At 29.6% G+C, this 15,251-nt stretch overlaps 1 protein-coding gene across 2 annotated transcripts in view; it reads right to left on the reverse strand.

Annotated features, from left to right (window-relative positions):
* The window catches only part of LOC108904524 (scavenger receptor class B member 1-like), a 115,498-nt gene that overhangs the window by 14,325 nt on the left and 85,922 nt on the right, over positions 1 to 15,251 (reverse strand). The window lies entirely within an intron of this gene.

The raw sequence follows: 15,251 nt of genomic DNA on the forward strand, positions 1-15,251 counted from the left end.
TTTTTGGTATTATACTGAATCACTAGGATTGGTGATCCCTTCATAAACCGACAAAATACTGTAATGCGCGAATCTATGTACATATGTACAGTGTGTTTCACTTAAAGTCGGGACACCTCCGTATTTAGGAAAAAGGCCTACTTTTTGATATTATATTTTTTGACATGTGATCTTTTCTACGGCCTACTATCATTAAGAAAAGACCCTCAAAAATTAAAAAACATATTAGGCATTTTTTTAAGAAAGAAATGGATAGCATTTTCGATTTGATCACACCTCAAAACTCTAAATACAAAATTTCATTATTATAGCTTTTACAGGGTGTTCACAAAATAGGTGCAAACTTCGAAAAATTCCACGTATTGCAGAGTGTCCTGTATTAAGAGTGGAAAATATTTTCAAGATATTTTTCATAATTTTATTAACCGAAAGTATATCCATGCAGTTTCATTGATTTCACTCATACAGGGTGCTCACAATAGGACAAGCAAATTATATATATTTTTTATTATACCAGAAATGAGTTTCACAACAAAATAATATTTAAATATTACTGTTTTCTGTTAGTCCACATAATTTGGTATGCACTGTTCAATTCGTCTCATCTTATTTCTAATAACTCTCCTCAACTGATGTGGTGTTATTTGTCGACATGTTTGTCTATTACATAAAAATCAAGTGGCGTCAAGTCTGGAGCTCTTGACGGCCACTCAGCTAACGGACTGTTGCGACCTATCCACTTTCTCGGGAAATACTCATTCAACCAATGACGTACCTACTATTACCGCATTATGAATAAGTGCTCCATATAATTGAAGGTAGAGGTTCTGTCTTACATGAAGAGGAAATACATGTACTGAATCCCAGAAATCATTATTTAAAAAATTCATAAAAATCTCGCGTTTAGATTAACGCAAAAAAAGAAGGGCCTAATTATTTGATCACATAAAATCCTGCAAAACACGTTAAATTTTTAATTAAGATTTATGTAATATAATTAGACAAGCATGTCGACAAATAACACTACATCAGTTGAGAAAAGTTATTAAAAATAAGAGGAGACGAATTGAAGAGTGAATGATGGACTAATAGAAAATAGTAATACATATTTAAATATTATTTCGTTGTGAAACTCATTTCTGGTACTTATAATAAAAGATATAGATAATTTGGCTGTCCTATTGTGAGCATCCTGTATGAGTAAAATCAATGAAACTGCATGGATATACCTTGAAAATATTTTTCACTGTTAATACAGGACACTTTGCAATAAGTGAAATGTTTCGAAGTTTGCACCTATTTTGTGAACACCCTGTAAAAGCTATAATAATGAAACTTTGTATTTAGGGTTTTGAGGTGTGATCAAATCGAAAATGCTATCCATTTTTTCTTAAAAAAATGCCTAATATGTTTTTTAATTTTTGAGGGTATTTTCTTAATGATATTAGGCCGTAGAAAAGATCACATGTCAAAAAATATAATATTAAAAATTAGGCCTTTGTGAGTACTACCACATAAAAAAAAGAATTTTGGAAATCGGCCAACGCCATCCTAAATACGGAGGTGTCCCGACTTTAAGTGAAACACACTGTATATATCTCCTCATGAAAGATTGAGTTGGTACTCTCAGATATTTGGCTACAGGGAGATCATATAGAGATTTAAGGTTTTCTGCCGCAATTTCTCTTAACTGAACACCGTGCGCCGTCCACACGCTCAAATTTTACCGTGCAAACCGAATTTGCACAAACAAAATCTTCAGCAAGTCGAAGTTTACGCAAGCCGCGCTTTTTAGTTTGTGCGAGATAACGTTTTGCCGGCCACACGTACGGGCTTCCCGATACAAACTGGTTTGTGCAGGCAAGCGCGCGGTAAAGTCTGTATGTGTGGCCGGCCCATAAGAGCAATGTAAGAAAGTTGTGGCGGTAAATGACTTATCCGCATTTTGACCCATAATAATATGCTATTTTACTAAATTCAAAATCGTTTACTAAAGTGGCACTTTACCACATGAAATGTCACTTTATTATATAGTAAAGTCACTGTTAATAAAAACAGTTTGACAGAAACTTGTTTATTCTTGTCTATATTGGAAACATTGTATATTAAAAGTACAATTATTCAAATTTAAAAAGTTATCAACATGAAATTTATTCAATTCTACTTGTTCTTCCTGAAAACTATTATGATTATCTATCTGCTGATTCTGCATCTGCAATGATCTCGAGGTGCCACTAGTTTTTGCTGATGAAATATACTTTTTGAAATTTTCAACTTATTGACGATGTTTTCCTCGATATACCCTTCTAATTTGGGCGAATTAGTCCAAACACATGCCTGTTTCAAAAATCGGGCCTACCTCGAATTTTATGGGCTTAAAATTAAGTAAAAAATACACAGAATAAAAGCCTAAATTTGTGTATTTGTAGAGGTCGAGTGTCATATTGTTTATAAGAAAAGAAAAAATAATAATTGCTTCTTTTTCAGTTTTTCGCTTATATCTCCGAAAATAAGCCACTAATCGACATGAGGTATATTTATCGATTTTGTTCCTGAGGAAATTTGCTACATGAGTAGGCTTTTGCGAAAGCTCGTAAAAATTCTTTTACGTTGCAAAATTAGCGGTGTAAAAAAAATGTGCAAAATTTTCGGCATTAAATAAATAGAACGAGTTAGACTGAAATTGGATGAAACTATATAGGAAAAAATAACTGTTGGGGCGCTTAACAAATACCCGCAACCCGTACACCCAATTTCAAAATGGCGGCCTATTGCAAAATTATAAAGTCGAAAACGCGAGCGCGTATATCTTCTGCCCAGGCCAAGATATCGAAATTCGGCATAAAATGATCGAAAGGTAATTACATTATCTCGCGTCTGAGTAAATTTCAGATTTTTAAGATGCAAAATAAAAAAGTTATTAACAAAAAAACCAAAAAAAAAAACGTAACTAGGGTCCTTTTCTCAGCGATTTTTTAATATATCTACATATTTCAAATCAATTGCATCAAATAGTGCTTACTTAAAAAAACATAAATTTAAAAAAAAGCGTCCGACCAATAGAAGCCGAGATAAATTTTTTTCTTAAAAACGGTATTCTGCCTGTTCTATTTAATATTTTGTAATAAACTTGGGCTCGTTGTAAAGTAGAAGACTTCCTTTATACGCTGAATTTTTTTTAAACGATTCGACCAAGAAATGATCAACAAACATTCTTTAAAGGAAGCGAAATCCGCGCGGCTGAGCGGTAGCCAGAAGAGCGGAGCGCTGTGACGTCATAGTGCCCTTGCTGCGCTCGGCCTCACAAAATTCGTAATTAACAAATGAATTGTGGCATTTACAAAGCATCTACTGGAATGTTTTTTTTAAATCAACTTATTTTTTCCCGCTCTTTCGAATGGTGTAGGCAAAAGTGTGAAAGTCATCGCCAGACCCCGAAAAATACATATTTTTACGTATTTAAAACCAAAAGTCAATTACTTCTTTAAAAAAAGTGATCAGTACTCTATTTGCGTGCTCAGAAAAGATCGACGTATAAAATACCGTCTTAGAATTAACTGTTATTGCGTAAATTGTGCCTAGAATATTATTGAATGTTATAGTATCAAGATTACATTTAAGTACTGCATTTTATAGCATTTAAAAGAACTGTTACATTCAATTCTACCATATTTTATTCAATTAATTGTATTGTAAAATTGTCTTTTTTAATTTTTATAAGAATATTAAAATTAAAATTAATACTAAACTAAACTTGTTGTTGAATATACTATTAATTGTTTTTGTAATATTCGTTTATTCGGGGGTCTAAACATGCACTTTATTTCTTCGAAATTGGTGACCAGAATACCATAATGCGTTTTGTTAGTTGTTTTTTATGTTTATAGTTTTTATATTTATATATGTATATTTATTTACGTTTTAAGATTTTTTATATTAAAATTTCCATTGCTCAGAGATTTTTTCTATTTTATAACCGTTAAACTCGACAGATTTTTAACTTGCAACATTGCTGATGTTTTCTTGAAGAAAATTCCTCATAAAATTAAATTTCCTTGTTGGTACGTGTTTTATGGGCATCGCCTATGTAATTATTCTAATGGTTGTCTTTTTGTTATGTAATGGACGAATGTAAGGTGCATATTAGCGGTTGCACAAAAAGTAGGAATGTGTTTACAAATCTATATAAATCCATAAACATTTAAATAATGTTGCTAAATGTACGCTACGATTGATATTCCACACGGGGCCAGAGACGACGGGAGATTGCTAATAGGGTTGTTGCAATTCCTTGATGCCGCCCGATTTTCCTCGAATTTGCCTTTGTCTAAAACCAGGAGTTAGACCAAGAAAGAAAACATTTTGAAATTTATTAATTACTGGGCGTGATTTTATTGTTGGAAAGTCTTGGGAATGATTATACAAGAGGAGCCTCATCTCGTGGGTCATGAAAAAAGTATAGCGTCATTGTTTTTTATCAACAAATAGGTCAAAAATTCGTAATTTTTCGTTGTACGCGTTATTGTAAAAAAACTATTAATCTTAGCAAAAAATGTTCAACAGACGATTTGATCTAGAGGAACTCATCTTTAAAATGACACTTTATAAGTTAAAATTGCTTTACAAACAAAAAGATTATTGCAAAATTAAACGAAAAGTGTTTTTTCTGTAATTTTTAATAACTTTTTAAATAATTAATAAGATCTTACCAAACTTTCCTGAAATGTGAGTTTTTATATCCTTAAAAGAGATGTGTAAAAGATGGGCTCGATCGGTCAAATAGTTTTTGCAAAATTTCATTTATTTATCCCATTTTTGCAAAAAAGGCCCATTTTCAAATGACTATTCCGGGGGCAGGGTTTTGACTAAAATATTCTTTTTGGGCTAATTTTCTTCGAAGGGACACCAAGTATCCTCTAGTTAAAAAAAAAATATTTTTTAAAAATTTAAAACAAATAAAATAACTCCGCGGTTTTTAACTTTTGAAAGAAGTTATATACACCATTCGAAAGTTCGTAAAAACACCTACAAATTGAAAAAAAAGTTTCTACGATGAATAGGTTCGGAGTTAGTAATTTCTTTACAACTAAATTTAATTTTTTTTTTAACTAGAGTATACTTGGTGTGCCTTCCAAGAAAATGAGCCCAAAAAGAATGTCATAACCCTGCCCCCGGAATAGTCATTTGAAATTGGGCCTTTTTTTGCAAAAATGGGATAAATAAATGGAATTTTTGCAAAAACTATCTGACCGATCGAGCCCATCTTTTGCACATCTCTTAAGGATATAAAAACTCACAATTTGGGAAAGTTTGGTAAGATTTTATTAATTATTTAAAAAGTCATTAACAATTAAAAAAACTTTTTTTCGTTTAATTTTGCAATAAATTTTTTGTTTATAAAGCAATGACACTTATAAAGTGTCATTTTAAAGATGAATTCCTCTAGATCAAATCGTCTGTTGAACATTTTTTGCTAAGATTAATAGTTTTTTACAATAACGCGTAGAACGAAAAATGACAAATTTTTTACCTAGTTGTTAATAAAAAACAATGACACTATACTTTTTTCATGACCCACGAGATGAAACGCCTTTTGCATTATCATTCCCAACAATAAAATCACGCCTAGTAATTTTCACGATTTCTCGATAATTTTTCACCTTTATTTCTTGGTCTAAGTTGAAATGTAGTTCTGTGCATATTTTGCGCATTAAGGACAATTTGCCGAAGTTGCTGATTTTCTTTTTGTTTATTCGTAGTTAATGTAAATTACTTGTTTAATTTAAGACAGCAGTTCTTCAATTCCAAAAATATACAAGAATCATTAAAACATACCAAATAAATATACTTATGTTGGTACTATTCACATTTCTAATTTTTGCAATAAAAATTCTTAAAGTTCTACGGGGGAAAATAGAGGTAAGATAATAATACCTATAAATTTAGTACTTTTAGAGACCCACCCTGTAAACCTCGCAATAGCATGGGTAAGAATCAAAAGTTGTTTGTGCGATAAGTTGAATTTAAAAATATACCCAAGGAAATACAGTTTTATCCAATTAAAAGAGGTTATCTTACTAAAATTGGTTGTAATTTTTATTTTGTCGAAATTTATTGATAAAGGTCCAGTTTGTCTGGTGAATTAATTTCATGTTAAGATAACAAACCCTTCCTGACAACCTTGTATTTCACTTTCAGAGCGATCGAGTTGAGAAAATATATAGTATTTTTCTGAACGGATTCAACCAGTGGCATAAGTATACAGGGTGATTTACAAGTTATACAAAAAAAAAAAATGGGAATAGGTCATGAAAAAGGGAGATGATATCGTAAAAAATTTGTGCGCTCTCTCTCTACGTGGCCCCATACGATTTTTATGATAGTGTTTACATTAATTTTTCAAGCGTCAACAACGGCTTATGTGTATAGCAACTCGGAGTTGATGGATATCGTTTTATCTTATGGTGAAGCAAGACAACCTTTGTGTTATGGTGAAGCATTTGTGTTATGGTAAAGTAAGACAACATCTGTATTAGTTCGTAGAATCTGAGTAAGACGGACCCAAATGTGTTTACACGTCGATGGGCAAAATTTTGAACAGTTGTTGTAACATCAGATACATATGTCAAATTATTTTATTAATTAAAACCACAGATTAATTTTATTGATTAATAATAACAATAGCGGCAAAAGTAGTTGAATTTGCTGAAATAAAATAAGGTGTTATAAAATTTTATTTATTTCTTTCCCTGGGGAAGAAATTCTTTAAATTTTTTGTACCTTCCTTTTTTATAACACTTTTCCGTCGTGCCGGTCGCCGAGCAGTTTCCAGTGCCGTGCAGAAGTGTATTTTTTTTACGAAATTGTATTTGTAACTCTCCTTTACTTTAATGTTTTTTTTGTATACGTTCAGATTCACCTTGTATATGACAATTACATTTTTCTTAAACATTATGACACGCTATTGTAATTTTTTTGTCTTTTTTGAAAAGCGAAAAAGAAATTTTCGTTTTCAGTATATTCATTTCATCAGTTTTGATGACGGGTCTGCCCTCACATAGCTTTGCCCGGGAACAACAAGGGCATAGTCAAATTTTCATATTTCTTGTATTGATTGAGCTTTCTTTTATTTTAGAAAGGAAATGTTATACCTACTTCAAAAGAATTTTAATTAATAGGTTAACACTTGTAAAATCTAAACGGGGGTGATATAACAAAATAATAATAAAATAAACATAAACAATACAGACAAAACATGTAAACATAGCCTAACATTGGTACTAACAAGAATGAATTAAAAATAAACATTACAAAATTTATTGTATCACCAGATTGTAAACAAAACCATACTTATATTTTTCTTATTTCAATGTTATTATTTCTAATTTCATTTTCATTTTCATTAAATCCGAATTTCAAAGTTTTATATTATGTCGTTTATTTCTTTGGTGCTATAAGTATGTTAGGTTAGGTTTACATGTTTTTCCGTGATCAATTTATGTTTATTTCGTTCAGATTTAATTTGGCCAAGTATTTTAGTTACATCCTGTACATGCCTATTTAAAAGAGAATCATTGATACCTTCAAAATGTATTCCCTGTAGAATTCTTCCTTTTATAAGTTGCTCATCACCTCCTTTAGTCAGTTTATGGTTCATTAAACCAAAAGTGTTCCAACAAATTATTTTGAATGCAAGATAGCTACTACCGGTTCCAAACTCAATGAAAAATCATCTAAATGGAGCTTTTGGAGATAGGCAATATTCTTTACAAAATATTGTGAAGAATTGAAAAATAAACAAGATAATAACGTAAGGTACTATTTAAAAAAAACAAAAAAACAACCCTTTCAAAGATTGTTACTTTGACGCGGTAAAAGGGCTTAAGTCTTAGATACCTAAATAAAGATAACGAAATGCAGTACATTGGATAAATTCGGTAAATAATATAGATTTTGAGTTTTTAAGCTAAAATTGTTGAAATTTATATAATTTATCAAATGAAATTTTGTCTATCTATCTAAATATCCACTTATTTTTTGTGAATTCGAGAATAAGTTTCAGGGGTTTGAGGTTAGGTTTTTATGGACATAGCGTAGGTTTAAGGCTTTAGAAATATAAAATATTAGCTCCAGAATAGAGTTTTCAAGGAGTCACATTCTTTGGTTTGGAAAATATCCTTCGTTTGACTTTCTAGCTCAGATTTCTTGGATTTGAGGTTAGATATTTAAGAATAGAGGTTAGGGGCTTAAAAAATAAAAAATGCAAGTTCCAGAAAATAGTTTTCGAGAACTTTGATGTGGAACATATACATTGTATGAATTTCTAGCTCATGTTTTGAATTTGAAATTGGATTTTATTTATTTATTTATTTATTTATTTATTTATTTATTTATTTATTTATTTATCTATTTATTTATTTATTTATTTATTTATTTATTTATTTAAATTATTTGTCCAACAGTGAATCACCAATTTTGAGGGTTTGGGGTTCGGTTTTGAAGGGTTTATGGGTTTAAACTTAGGAAATATAAACTCAAAAATATAGTTGTTTTCAAGTACCTAATTATACCCATAGATTTAAAAAAGAGTGTATTACTTTGTGGTTAGGTTTGATTAATTTAAGGTTATGTTTTTGGGTTTAGCCTTAAGGTTGAAAAGTATTATAAAGCTACATGATTATTTTCGTTACTTAGTCAACCTCAGAAAGAAAATTTTTAATTTTTTTATTTTTAAATACCGAATTATTATCTTTGGCGTTGAGGCTGATGGGTTCACACTCGATTTAAAAAATTCCAATATAGATATATCAAATTATCGCACCACGATCATAAAATAGAGCATATTTTAAGAAGAATAAAAAAGAAAGTACCACTGTACGGTGAATTTTTTCCTATATTTTCTACTGTGTGGTATGGTCAATAGAAATGCAGAAATAACTAGCCTGATTTTACAAGTAGTAAATAAATGTTCGTACAAAAATTAAAAAACACGTTTAAAAAAAAACTCATAAAACAGTGCATTTTGGTTTATATAAACTCTTCTGCTTATTTTTACATGAACAATACCTCCATAAAGATAACCATAAAATATACTTGAAAAACAAGACAGTCAGTAGGATAGGTAACCCCTCTGTCTTCTTTTGTATATAAACTTGTTGATTTGTAACTTTGACGTCAATTGTTATTATCTACAAATCGCATCATGGTCATTTTTTTTTTGTCGAGGCGAGGAAGATGAGTGTGGAATCTTCCGAGCTAATTTACCTGTCAATGGAGTAGTTTGGCCGTCGATTAATTAGATGAACTTTATGACCGTGGAAAAATACGTGTTGGAAAGATACAACCTGGTTTAAAACTGTGCAGGCAACTAACAGTACCATTAATTTGTTATTTATAAGTTTTTAGTACCTAGTTATTATACATTATTAGGGACAGGGTCACTGACCAGTAGCAAAGAGCGCTATTTGCAGAAAAAAAAACAAAAAAAAGTGCTGTACGTATTTTTTTAACGTATACCCTCGTAATGTTTAAGAGTTTGATGTATGAAAAATAGTTTTATTTTATGTTCAAATCATGTTTCGTTTAAATTGCAAAACAGATATATTTTAATAGTTTTCAAGGGTTTAGTGCGTTTGTTTCGGAAATAATATATTGAGATATAATAAAAAAAACAATGTAGTTATATGTAAATTTTGTAGTACGCATATTTCATTAGATTTAATTATAAAAATGTAAATTGAATTCAGGAAAGGTAATAAAATATATTATAAATAATACATCTATATTACAATATTATTCAAATCAATGATTCTCATTATTGTTTTTCTGAATAGCCTTTCTAATTACTTAGCTCTGGCGAGTTAAGTATACAGGGTGTTTGTAAAAAAGTGCTAAATATTTTAAGGGGTGGTTGCCGAAGTTATTTTGTGAAAAAAAGTTCATATAAACTTAGATAGAAATATGCTTCGTATCCGACATACAGAGTATTTAAATTTTAATTTTTTATTTATTTTTATTAACTATTTGAAACAGTTTTGACTGGAAATTTGATGGTTGTATTTTATTTTGAAATATTGACAGCAACCTACTAGATAATGTATCAATAGAAATTAAAAATACACAACTTGCAATAAAATATGTTTTATTTTTTTCATCAGAAACGATGCATCCTACAAAAAAAATTAAAACGACCAATTTCATTTAGAATTGATGGCGGATTTCTAAAAAAATATCTAAACGGGAAAAAGTCAGTGGCGTACCATTTTTTTATTAAAAAATGTTGTGGTATTCTCGCACGAACGCCACTGGTGCAAGTAGAAATATTCGGATCGCTCCAAAAAATCCAATTTATCCCTCCAAAGCGTTTTCAAGTTTCTAGTCAATATCTTTAAAACTATGAAATAATTAATAAAAATAAGTAAAAATTAAACACTGTATCTCGAAAACGAAGCATATATTTAACGTTTATATGAACTTTTTTTCCAAAATAACGTCGTCAATCACCCTCTAAAATATTTCGCACTTATTTACAAACACCTTGTATGTAAATCTTAAATTAAATTTAATTAAATTAAATTTTAAAATATATAATTAATATAATGTATTCTATTTTTAGGATTTCTTTTAATTTTAATTTCAATTGCACTATTCTTGTATTTTTCATTTTATGGACTATAAATATTACATTTTTAAATAATACATCTATAATGCGATATTATTCAAATCAGTATATTTAAAGGACATGATTTTCATTATTGTTCTTCTGAATAACTTTTGTAATTACTTACCTCTGATGAGTTAAGTATAGAATAAGCACAGAAACAATTTAATAAAATATTTAGATATATGGGACCACTTTTTGAAACGTATTATTTACATTTAATAAAAAAATTTTAATAAATTTGTCAACGGATACTAATATTCCAGTCGATTTAGAGTTTGAACGAAAAAAAATTATTAGTAGATATTTAATGCACTTTGAAACCGAACCGAATTTGAAACATGAACTATCAATATAAAACTTTTTGGAAATAAAAGTATAACCCTTTCTTTAATTAATAGTTAATTAACAATTAACATTATAAAAAAGTTGTCTTGGGAACAAAGAGGGAAAGAGCCGTAGGTGATTACCGTAAAAATAAGTTCTATTTAATGCAAAAAGAGCGAATTCTCGAGCGGCTTTTGCCTGACCCTGGGACAATTTGTTTATAACGCTGTTTTGCACGTCCTAATTTGTTACTTGTAAAGGGCAACTTAATTTCAACTTTCTGAAATTTATCTTTTTTTATACGTTTCTTTCGATCAATTAAAACCTATATTTACGATATTAACGTAAATTAGTAATTAAACGATTAGTTGCAAAAAAACAAACGAAATTAATTAACAAATAGCACACTCATGTTAGTCATTGGATTGACAGTCTTTTCCATCAATTTCATTAACATCCTACGCTGTTTGCAATAATAATGCGCAATTTCTAGATCGTCTAGATTTCAGTGAGCAGCAAAAAAGTGAAAAAATGCGTAAATTTGACACTTATTTATTTGCAATTTGCCAATTTAGCGTCACTTCTTTTGGGTTACTTTTTCGATATTATCATTCTACATACTCCTCCATCATAAAGTGGCGCCCAAAAAAACGAATATTTTTTCGCGTCTCTTGCGAAAATATGTTAGTTTATCATGTTTTAAGAGCCCTCTAAAAAAATCAGCTCAAAAAAAAATTTTTAGAGGTCGCTCAAGATTTTTAAAAATTTCCAAAATCGTCAAAATTTGAATATTTTTTTAATTTTTTTCTCGTTATTTTATCATTTTCTAGGTTGAAAAAAATCTCGATTATGAAAATTTATTAATTAATAATTATTTTAACTTTAAAAGTAGTGTACCTAAAATGTTTTCGAGCGACCTCTAAAAATAAACATCAACGAACTAATATTTTTTTTTATTGAATTTGATGAACAAAAGAGTAGAAATAAATCACGAGACACTTAAAAAATTTTTCGAAGCAAAATTTACTACCGCACTGTTAGTATCAAATATTTATAATTTTTTAATTTTTTAAAATTTTAGTGTCGTGATTTAGTTCTATTCTTTTGTTCATCAAATTCAATAAAAAAAATTATTAGTTCGTTGATATTTACTTTTAGGTCGCTCGAAAACGTTTTAGGTACACTACTTTGAAAGTTAAAATAATTATGAGTGACCCTTAGAAATTAAAATATTGTTTTGAAATTTTCAGAATCGAGATTTTTTAAACCTAGAAAATGATAAAATAACGAGAAAAAAAAATTAATAAAAATAAATTTTTGACGATTTTGGAAATTTTTAAAAATCTTGAGCGATCTTTAAAAAAATTTTTTTTGAGCTTATTTTTTGAGGGGGCTCATAAAACATTAGAAACTATTTTCACAAGAGACACCTTAATAAAGTGAAATAAAATGTCTACTAATAATTTTTTCAAGTTCTCAGGTTTTATGATCTAATTCAATTGGAGTATAAGAAATTCTTCTGACATAATATTCAAAATATTATGTGTAATTTAATATTTCTCCACATTAAAGAGATCAACGAAACACTGAATATTAAAAAAAATCTTATTCTACATTGTTATTTTAAAAAACATTTATCGCAGAGCTTAATATGGATTTAGAAAATCGAAAAGCAAGCTGTGGAATACTGCTTTACGAATTGTCTTCAACATCGAATGTTTCTTTCCAGCGCACCTACGATTATGCTATAAGTTTATTTTTTGAATGTGTTTTTGTGATACCCTATAGAATTCCTGTTCTGATGCCTGCTACCTCTCGCGAAAATCAAACCAGCTGCCACATCTTGGCGTAGAAGCCACACCCGATGGAAGTCGACGCCGTAATGACTATTAACAAAGGAGTGGAATCATTTTGGGATTTCCAACGGATTTATCAAGCTCAGGATAATCGACCGACCAGTTCTTTTTTTAAATAAATCTACTATAATAAACATAATTTGTTATTTTGTCAGATGCGAATTTAAATACATCAAAAATTGTATGCGGTATAGAAACACAGTTAGACTTTCAAGCAGTAAAATAATTATATTAACGGTGATTGTATTTTGACACATTTTTTTTTAATATTATTGGTTTGAATCAATTAAAGATAAAGATTAGAAATGGTAAACACGCATTGGGCATAGTGTTTAACCTAGTAATATATTTCAGTGGAAAATTTTTGTATAATTAAGGAAAAAGGAATAAATCAAATAAACTCCTTTTTAAATGATGTGACAGAAGTGTTCCAACATTTTTTTCTAGAGATGACCCAACATGTGTCTGTAAAACGGTTTTATTATTTTACATTATCAAGAATATGATATACGTTTCGGAAAACTCTGATTTCGTTATCAAAACTGTATAATAAAAACTAAAATTATTTACTTTCTGTGTTAGGCAAAACTAAATTTATAAAATCAACCCTTTGACCGATCGTCAATGATACACAATTGAATATATATTTTTTAGATGTTACAATGCGACCATTAGATATATTATTTTAATTACAGTGCAACCTCCATTATCCGAACTAATTATTGTAAGGTCTTGTTCAGTTAATCAATTTGTTCGGATAATCAAATTTAAAATGAAAACACAGTTATTTTTCTAAAAACCTTTTTTAATACTTCAAGTTTGTAATTATAATATGGAAAAACATATACAAAAAAAATATAAAGACATAAATACTTATTAAACTACATATTAAAGTATGTATACATAAATATATGTACAAAAAAAAGTTAATAAACTACATATTTAAACATATTTTATTTAAAAAAATCCGTTATTTTTCTTTGTGAAAGGGATTTACTTTCTAATTTTCTGGCTCTAATCTGCACCTACTTTAAAAGAAATATGTTGTGAGACGTTTCGCCATTATCACTGGCCCACGTTATACATTTGTCAAAACATTGCACGGGTTCTCCATGAGTTATTTTGTTGTCGGCAGCTCCTTCGGTCTCATTTTCTTCTTCGGCTATTTCCACATTCTCTATATTGTGCAAGATGTCATTGTCAGTCATTAAATATATCACATCTTTCTGTCCCACCGATTGGGCCGGGCGAGACGAAAACCCAGTCGCACACGCAAGCGCGGCAGCAAATTTCGCATATCACCCGAACTCCGCGACCACCCAGTTCGGATAAACGAGGCTCGTTCGGATAATGTCTTGCGTTTTTTTCCGTTCGGTTAAGTGGATATTCGGATAAAGGCCTGTTTGGATAATGGAGGTTACACTGAATTACTGTCAATATTTTACAGTTTATTTTTTAAGGCATTCAACAAACGATCATTTATTTTCTTATCGCATGACAAAGCATTAATTTATTATCATCTTGGAAATGTGATTTTTAATAAAATTAGGTAATCGTGTTAGTATGACTATGTTTTGGTGTCACTAGCATATTTATGCAAATTATTAACGAAAATACTATTATAAAAGTTAATTTCTAAAATAGTCCCATTTCGTAATAAATTCGCTATAGTAAATGGAAAATATCCCAATGTACAACACAATTTATTGAAGTTAAAAATTTAAATAACAGTTTCGGAATTTATATTGAAGAAACGTCGACTTTTTTATAGTTTTATGCAAATCAATCGATTATTCCTACAACTATAATTTATTCATTTTCTGTTTTCGAGTAATGACGTCATCGACATTTTTTTTAAATAGCGACCCCCTATTTTTTTTCTTGATTCTGAAAGATCGTTTCATTGTCGATGCGACAGTATTAAAATGTTGCCATCTTACATAGGAAAGTTTTCGAGTAAATGATGACGATTGAATGTTAGAAAACCCAAATCAATTAAAATAAAGCAAAAACGTTATCAAATTTAGTTTGTCGAAATGCCTGATGTTTTTTATGGATCACGTAGGTGTAAATCTTTACAAAGTGTCGTTGTCATACCGACTGCCTAAGTATTGTAAGTGATATAAAAATTATTGTTTAATTTAAAGTATTATAGCACATTTAACTGTCACACAAAGAATTGAAATTTTAATTATTATAGGATGGAGGGAGGAAGTTTGCGATTTATTTAGGTGAAAAACATCCAGATCGCCGTATCAGCCAATCAACAGTCAGTAAGATAGAATCTAAATTTAGAGAAACTGGCAATGTTGTAGATATTCCAAAACCTGGATGTCCAAGCGTTAGTGAAGATCACAAACAGAACATTTTGATAAGTATGGTAGATAATCCTCATAATACTTCCGATT

Source organism: Anoplophora glabripennis, unplaced genomic scaffold (assembly GCF_000390285.2).
Source record: "Anoplophora glabripennis isolate ALB-LARVAE unplaced genomic scaffold, Agla_2.0 scaffold13, whole genome shotgun sequence".
Lineage (NCBI taxonomy): Eukaryota > Metazoa > Arthropoda > Insecta > Coleoptera > Cerambycidae > Anoplophora > Anoplophora glabripennis.